We start from the raw sequence: 8,755 nt of genomic DNA on the forward strand, positions 1-8,755 counted from the left end.
GGGAGGCGTCTAGCCAGAGCGATCCCCTCCCGGCTCCCTAGTGAACCTCATCAACACGGGCCATCCTGACACCTCATCTCAGGACTAATAAAACGTCTTCTTTGCTGTTTCACCCCGCAGCAGGCAGATTAAGGATACATGCATCTGTTGGGTTGTCAACGTTCAGTCCCTTTTTTTCCCAAGGAACAGCCTCCTCTGACGTTACAGCGACTGACCTTGAGCTGCCCAGGAAAAATGCTAACACTCGCCACCCCAACTCCCCCGGAGGAGCGGTGGGTCAAGGATGAACAGGAGGGAGAGAGGCAAGAATCCCTGTCATGTCACTCCTCTGAGGGAGAAGAGGATGTCAGGCTCTGGGCTCTCTGGTTAGGGACCACGTTTTAGGTTTTGAAAGTGAATTTCTTTCTCAGGGAGGCCAAGTTTAGCCTCCAGGTGTCATGGTCCTGTGATGATGCCCCAGCTTCAGGGAGAACGAAGAGGGCTCAGGCCACCCTTCATCCTGGCCTCTGGGAGTTTGATGATGAATGTGGATGCCCTATACCCGGTGGGGGGGGGGGGGGCATGATCCCTCTGCTATAGGTTCCTCGTCTTAGTTGCACTGGCCCTTTAAGCACAGAAGGTGAGGCTAGCCTCCCTCTGCAGCCACCTGTGTCACTCCCCTGTTGTCCCCCCTGTGCTTCTCTTGCCTCGTCCACCCCTTTGTTTCCTTTGGGCCCTGTGGGTTTCACTCTCTTTTAGCCACTGCCACACAGGAACTTAGCTTTGTCTCCCCAGAAACGCACCCTCCGCCTGAAGGGGAGACACAGGGTCCCAGGCTCCCGGGGTGGTGGGGGAGTGGGGAGGGGGGGTACCGCAGGCTCAACCCTGCAGGTTACAGGGATCACCACCAGATGGCACTCCACGGCACACTCTGCAGACGCAGCTTGGTTCTGAGAAATTTCTGACTGGTTCTGGGGGGAAAGAAATCACTAGAAAGCACCAGGAGAGATCACTAAGCCCTGTGACCTCCAGATATTTTTTAAAAATTTCTTCCCTCTATACATAATAGCTTTCTGATCATGCACACTCGTGTGGATTTCTTAGTATTTATGTATGTCAAGCTATATTAAACATCAGTCAAACTTAATAAAAACTATGTTTAGGGTCACCTGGTTAGTGGAGAGTCTGCTTTTCCCTCTCCCTCCCCGCTTGTGCTCTGTCACAAAAAAAAAAAAAAGGCAAAATAACCTATGTTTAGATAAAAATTAGAGCATCTATTTACGTAAAATTTATAGTATTTTCTTCCTGCAATACCACTGATCAGTTGATACACCTTCCAGAGAGATGGGTGATCTGTTTCATATCACTTTTCTCCAAAAGAACATATGAATAAAACAAGTCCTTTTTGAGCTCCTACTGTATACTCAGCACTGTGGAAGGGACAAAAAAATGATTCAAAAAAAGAATAAAATGCTTTTTCCATCTACAAAGTTTCCTGTGTCGTAGCTGCCGAGGCAAGATCTAGCAACAGAAACAAAAGATTTAAAGACACCATGAAACACTATGCACAGAGCCCTCAGAACGTTTCCCTTGCAAACTATATAAACTTATCTTCCTATTTTCTACAAAAAGAAATGTATTAGACGGCTTACGGACTCTCCTAGAGGACCAGTAAGTAAGCCAGGATCAGATGCTAAGGGGTCACCAAGAGAAATAACCAAACCATCCGAGGGGTGTTGTGCTGGAAACCTTGCCACAACACCAGTGACACCAGGGACCCGAGAATACAAATGGCCAGCGATGTCCAGGGCAACAGACTTGGAGATCAAGGAGAGCTGAGCTCCTTGCAGGCGACACGGGTCGCATCGTCCTTCTGGGTAGCATGGGTGGCATCTGCTCAGCAGAACTGAGGCTGCATCCAGAACCAGCCTTCAAGGACGTCCTTGCCTCTCCTGACACTACGGTGGAGAAAGCAAGGAGAGGCTGGAACGAATCCTGACTGGGCCGGTGCACAGGTCTACCTGAGGAAACAGGCCCGTGGGAGCCTGGAGCTCTCAAGGGGAGGATGCCAGGAGGCCAGGCAAGGCCTGTCAGCTGCTGAGGCAGGCTCCAGGGGGATCTTGGCCTCAGACCACCGTGAATTCCTCCCACCTTAGCCCACGTCCTATCTGAGGCAGGGTCACCTAAGTTCCAAAGGTTCCTTGGATCTCTTTGGGTGCGTCTGTATTTCCTGTCCTGAGTCTGCAGCTGACTTTGACCCACTGCTTCATTTTAATTTCCAGTGTCTCCATTCTTGTTCTTCTCTGTTCTTAGCCACCTGACTTCTGAGCTCGATTTTGCATTGACCTTCTGTTTTGTGTTTTCAAATTGTCATTCATTTCTTCCTGTTCCCTGGCTCCTCCCTGCAAACAAATACTTGACTCACTGCTTCACCCGGGGTTTGGCTTTTAGCCTATCCCTTGTCTTGCTGTTAGCCTCACCTCCAGCCTGCCTGAATCCAAGCAAATGCCTCACCTCTCAGATGTGTGTGGGTGCAGCCTCCGCCAGAGGTCCTGAGGGAGGGGGCTCTGGGAACTGGGGGGTAGGGAGAACCGGAAGAAGGACTTTTCCTATGGGGACAATCGAGGGTTGGGGTGCTCTTTGGCTGGCCTGGAGGGAAGGAACAGCCACTAGAAAGAGGAGCATGAAAGGGCCTAAGTAGGGGCACCTGGGTGGCTCAGTGGTTGAGCTTCTGCCTTTGGCTCAGGGAGTAATCCCGGGGTCCTGGGATCTTCTCCCTCAGCCTGTGTCTCTGCCTGTGTCTGTCTGTCTGTCTGTCTCTCTCTCTCTGTCCTTCATGAATAAATAAATAAAATCTGAAAGAAAGAAAGAAAGAAAGAAAGAAAGAAAGAAAGAAAGAAAGAAAGAAGAAAGAAAGAAAGAAAGAAAGAGAAAGAAAGAAGAAAGAAAGAAAGAAAGAAAGAAAGAAAGAAAGAAAGAAAGAAAAGAAAGAAAGAAAGAAAGGGCCCAAGTAAGCAGAAACAGAAGATTTCCATAAGGAAAGTAAGGTGATGGCCATGATTTACCAAAAGCTGAATATCCCTTAGTGCCTACTGAGACTGAGGCAATATGACACAGAGGCCAAAACAAAAGTGGTTTAAATAGCTCAAAGTTGAGCAGCCCCTGTGGCCCAGCGGCCCAGGGTGTGATCCTGGAGACCCCGGGATCGAGTCCCGCGTCGGGCTCCCTGCATGGAGCCTGCTTCTCCCTCTGCCTGTGTCTCTGCCTCTCTCTGTGTGTCTCTCGTGAATAAATAAATAAATAAAAATAAAATATTTTTTAAAAAGTAGTTCAAAGTTTATTTTTCTTTCTTATAAAAATCCAAGCTCGTCAGAGGTGCCAGAAGTCCAAGCTTCAGTGCCTGGTTTCCACTATCGGCAGCCACCATTTTGTCTAAACAGAAGAGGGAAAAGGGAAGAGAGAATACACTCTTCCCTTTAGAGAGATGATGACCCAAATATGGCACACTTGACTTCCTCTCATATCCAGCCAACCTTCAGAAAGTAGTCACTTGGCCACACCAAGCTGCAAGGAAAGCTAGGAAGTATGGATTTCACCAGCCATGTGCACAGCTGGAACCTCTGTTTCTATGTAGGAAGGGAAGACTGAATACTGGGGCAGAACCGGGACTCTGTGGACTGTGCCGTGACTAGGCTGCAAGAGCAATTCTCAGGGAAAGACTACTACTGTCTTGCAGGATGAGGTTGGGCAAGGTGGTCTTGCGCGGAGGGAATGCAGGTCAACTGATAGCCAATGACTTATTAGAAAACATCATACGAACTGACTTGGTTAGGTAAAGGTATATAGGAGAATGCAACGTGACCCTACACCACCATGCTCCACCCAGCCACGCACTGCCCTAAGCCACCACCTGGGGTAAAAGCCTAGCGGAGCCCTTCAGAGCACTATCATCTAGCCCAGGTCCAAGTTCAAGTCCCAGGTCTCCTGTCAACCACCTGTGTGATCTTGAGCAATTTGCCTTCCCTCTCTATGCCTCCATTTCTTCATCTATAAAAGAGATAGCGATGGTACCTACTTCACAGGGTTATTTAGAGGATTGAGTGAACTAATGCCTATTCATAGTACCTGATACATAGGAAAGACTCAATGATTCTTGGCTATTATTACGATACAGACTATAAACACACAAATGAACCTCACTCCCAGTCTACAAACATACACAGCTCTTCGTGACTCTGACGTGGCAAAGGAGAAAGAGTAGGTCTTGCCCATTTCCTTCCCTCACTTTCCATATCCAAGGCTCCACTGTGGGTGAAACAATGCCAACAAGGACGACAGCAAGACGCAAAGGTACAGAAGCAAGAGGGAGCGTGACTTTGGAAAACAATGAAAAGCCCAGACCAGCTAGAACGGAAGAAAATTAACTGGGATAGTTTAATTCTTGCACTCATCAATAAACACTGATAAAATGTGAAACCATCTAACAAGGAAACTCTCTAGTGGTTCAAAACCCATTTGAGGAGGACATTCTCAGCACTAGAAGTGGCGGCAGGAGTACTTGCTACAAGGGTTGCACTGAGCACCATCAGGACCAGGATCAACACACCCACGCTCTATCACCCAAGGTGCTCTTAATTCACAATGTGCTGACAATGCTATGTCCTGACTCAAAGAGTCTGGACAAGACTTTGAAAAATTAGCACCCATGTTCCTTATACCTCCCCCCAAATCTCAGGAGCTTGCTATGTTTGTCAATTATCTACAAAGGTAATTCTTTCTAAAGATGTATTATTGTTACTTATGTATTTATTCATGAGAGACCCAGAGAGAGAGGCAGAGACCTAGGCAGAGGGAGAAGCAAGCTCCATGTGGGGAGCCTAACACGGGACTTGATCCCAAGACCCCGGGATCACGACCTGAGCCAAAGGCAGACGCTCAACCACTGAGCCACTCAGGTGTCCCTCAAAGGTAATTCTTAATGGTAGGGAATGAGGGTAGCTTGATGTTCCCATGGAGGAACTTCTCAGAATCATCTGGGGTTTTCAACTGCTCACTACATAAGTCCCCAGAGATGGTGATACGTACTTATCTACTTGCTAATGGTGTGCTGGGGTGTGGAAGCTAGCTCCTACAAGCTCACAAGAGCAGATTTCCATTTCTCCTTCCAACTCTGTGCTCAGTGGCATCCCATCGGTAGCTCGAAAGCAACATGGTGGGAATATTTACGTGGGAAGTGGCAACCACTGTACACCAGGGCTTCCCCTGCCGCGGCCCCAGACAGCTGCTTTTTCAACACTTATCAACACACCACTGCCACACATTTTTAAGAATCACTGCAGAAAAGGTTCATGTTAGTAAGGATAACATATTATATCTGCCTCCTGCCGTGTGGGACTGGAAAGAGAGACTTCAATGTTCTATAGTACATGCAGACCTATGCTGGGTGCTGGGAGGCCTCTGTTCTCCAGAAGGGTCAGATATTTTATAACTTGAAGCGAAGTGATGAGCTCAGCTCTGACGCTGGAAAGATACACTGGAAAGCCCTATTGTGAAGGAACACAAGGAGGATCAGCTCTTGTGATACTTCGGATTTGGGTGATAAGCAAGGTACGAAGCATAAGGCAGTGAGTGATACATATGACCGACAAAGGAATAGAAGGGAAGGGAGAAGAAATGGGTAGGAAATATCAGAAAGGGGGACAGAACATGAAGACTCCTAACTCTGGGAAACAAACTAGGGGTGGTGGAAGGGGAGGAGGGCAAGGGGTGGGGGGGAATGGGTGATGAGCACTGAGGGGGGCACTTGATGGGATGAGCACTGGGTGTTATTCTGTATGTTGGCAAATTGAACACCAACAAAAAATAAACTTATTATTTAAAAAAAAAATGAGGTGCCAAGCAACTGGTGTAAGTACTAAATACTCAAAAAAGAGGAGAGGGGATTGAGGGTGGCTACTATGTGCCATGCACAGCACTAGATTCTAAAGACTCTAGTGAGCAAGAAAGGCCTGATCATTGACCTTGGAGTACTCTCCACCAGGCACGGTGCCTCTGGAGGTGCGTCTGACGACTGCATCAGAGTCATGCCTGGGGATCCAAGATGAAGGCCAGCAGGAGGCTGACGGAGGAGCTTGAAGAAATCTGCAAATGTGGAATGAAAAACTTCCGTAACATCCAGGTTGATGAAGCTAATTTATTGACTTGCCAAGGGCTTATTGTTCCTGACAACCCTCCATATGACAAGGGGGCCTTCAGAATCGAAATCAACTTTCCAGCAGAGCACCCATTCAAACCACCGAAGATCACATTTAAAACAAAGATCTATCAGCCGAACATCAAACATCGATGAAAAGGGGCAGGTCTGTCTGTCAGTAATTAGTGCTGAAAACTGGAAGCCAGCACCCAAAACCGACCAAGCAATCCAGTCCCTCATAGCACTGGTGAACGACCCCCAGCCCGAGCACCCACTTCGGGCTGACCTAGCTGAAGAATACTCTAAGGACCATAAAAAATTCTGCAAGAACACTGAAGAGTTTGCAAAGAAATATGGGGAGAAGTGACCTGTGGACTAAACTTTGTCACCACCGATTCCAGCGAGCGTGAGCGGAGACCCCGAGCAGCCCATTGGGACGCCCCACAAAGCAGGACTCTGTGGAAAATTGACACGTGCCTCCTGGCATTTGCTTGTGGCAGTTACCAACTTTCTACAGTTTTCTAAATCAAAAGTGGTCTAGGTAATCTGTAAAGAAAGGATTAAAAATTTAAGATGCTCTAGTTCTGCTTTCTTTGTTTTTAAAAATCATTGCTTCAGACAGAACGTAAAGACTGCTAACTCTGGGAAACGAACTAGGGGTGGTAGAAGGGGAGGAGGGCGGGCGGTGGGAGTGAATGGGTGACGGGCACTGGGGGTTATTCTGTATGTTAGTAAATTGAACACTAATAAAAAATAAATTAAAAAAAAATCACTGCTTCAATCTACTTTAAGATAATGGTGTTTCTTTTCTTGTCCAAATTGATCCAAAACCTTCAATTTACACTTAGCCCTTAAGGTTAAAACAAACAAAAAAGGTTGCAGTTACCTTTCTTCCCCTGTCCTTACAATTCCCACTTTCTTGCATTTGGTTTGTTTTTCACTTATTCACTTCTCCCAGACCCAGGGCTATCTCTTCTGCAAAGGAGGAGAAAATGCTCCTGGTGATTCTGGTGGCTTCTTTACTGCCATGTTGCACTGCCCTGTGTAGGAGTTGGTTCAAATTCTCCTGGCTCCAATTTATAACATCCTTTTAAAAAATATTAAAAACAAGCAAACCACCACTCACCACCACCCCACCACCACCACCACTAAAAAAAAAAAAAAAAAAAAAAGCAGCCGTGGAAACGGAGGCCCAGTTCTTATGTAAAAATCTGGCTGGTGTTAACCACAATAACGTTGATTAAATGGGCAAGCCCTGATGTCTGTGTGCCTGACTGAACTTCAGCCTAGCCTGGCCTGCTTGGGAAACCCAGGTCTGGGCCAACCCCAGAGGAGGGCCTGCCAACCAGAGGATGCTGTGCGCTTGTGTGAGGAATTTCTCGCCAGAGAGGCTCCTGAGGCCAAAGGTTGACGCTCCTCCCTGCAGCCACTGTACAAGGTGTGCTGGTCACTGCAGACAACTCTGAAGCCAGGATGTCCATGTGAAATTCTATGCTCACCTGTCACTGAGCTCGCTCTCCCAGCTCCCCAGGGCAGCGCAGCCCCACCGCGACCCTCTCTCGGCACAGTTTGGCCCTTTGCGGGGTTGGAATTGGCAGGACTTGGCTGTAGCCAGCAGCAGTCTGAGGGTGCCGGCACCCTGTTGGCCCCTTCCTTTGGAGCAGCCGGCCAGCCCAGGAGCAAGACGGCCTTCCCTCTCCCTCTGGACTCACAGCATTTGCAGAGTCAAGCTCCACTTGAAGCGCACTCAGTAATATCCTTTACATGTGTTTTATATTGTTTTGACTACCTTTTTTTTTTTTTTTTTGTAGAAATAAAAATTGACCTTAGAATTTAAAAAAAAAGAAAAGAAAAAAAAAGAATCATGCCTAGGAATAAAAGCTAACAGGTATTAAGGGCACACTATGTGCCAGCCACTGAACTAAGTGCATTACCTGTGTTATAATTTCATTCTCGGACCAACACTATATGTGGCCTATTGTTATATTTCCATCTTACAGATTAGAAAACTGAGACCATAAAAAGCTAATTATGTTGCCCTAGGTCGCACCATTTGGAAACGACAAAGCCATGAGTGAAACCTGGAAGTCTGGCCTTGATATCCATGTCCTAAACCTACATTAAAAAGAGTGATTCCCTGGGCCCAGAGTAACTGAAGGACTGGATCCCGCAAATTTTACATTTTAAATTGGATCCCTAAGTAATTGTGAGGCCTAGAAGTACTGATACTCAGTGGCTTGGAGATGAAGTATGACAATTCCAAAAGCAATCACAATAAAAATAACATATGATAAGTATCACACGTGGGGGGAAGGACGGGATGCTGAGGGAGCACTCTGCTTAGATGCGGTCAGGGAAGGCTTCCTAGGGGACTTGCTCACACCTGCCTCAAAGGTAGGTGTGAGCTAGGTATCAAGGGGGTGAGAAAGCTTCCAGACTGAGCAGATTTGGATCCCAAGGCCAAAGGAAAGGAAACCACTAGGTCTCTGAAGGAGTGGGAGAAATCCACTATGGCTAGAAAATAGTATGGTTGGGCCCCTGCCCAAGAGAAGAGGCAAAAGTGCCAGGTGGAGATGAGTCAGG

General features: G+C 47.3%; 1 pseudogene; it reads left to right on the forward strand.

Annotated features, from left to right (window-relative positions):
• Nucleotides 1-6,077: 6,077 nt before the first annotated feature.
• LOC140632970 (ubiquitin-conjugating enzyme E2 L3 pseudogene) lies at nucleotides 6,078-6,551 on the forward strand (annotated as a pseudogene).
• The last annotated feature ends 2,204 nt before the right edge of the window (nucleotides 6,552-8,755 follow it).

This window comes from Canis lupus, chromosome 5 (genome assembly GCF_048164855.1).
Source record: "Canis lupus baileyi chromosome 5, mCanLup2.hap1, whole genome shotgun sequence".
Classification (NCBI taxonomy): Eukaryota; Metazoa; Chordata; class Mammalia; order Carnivora; family Canidae; genus Canis; species Canis lupus.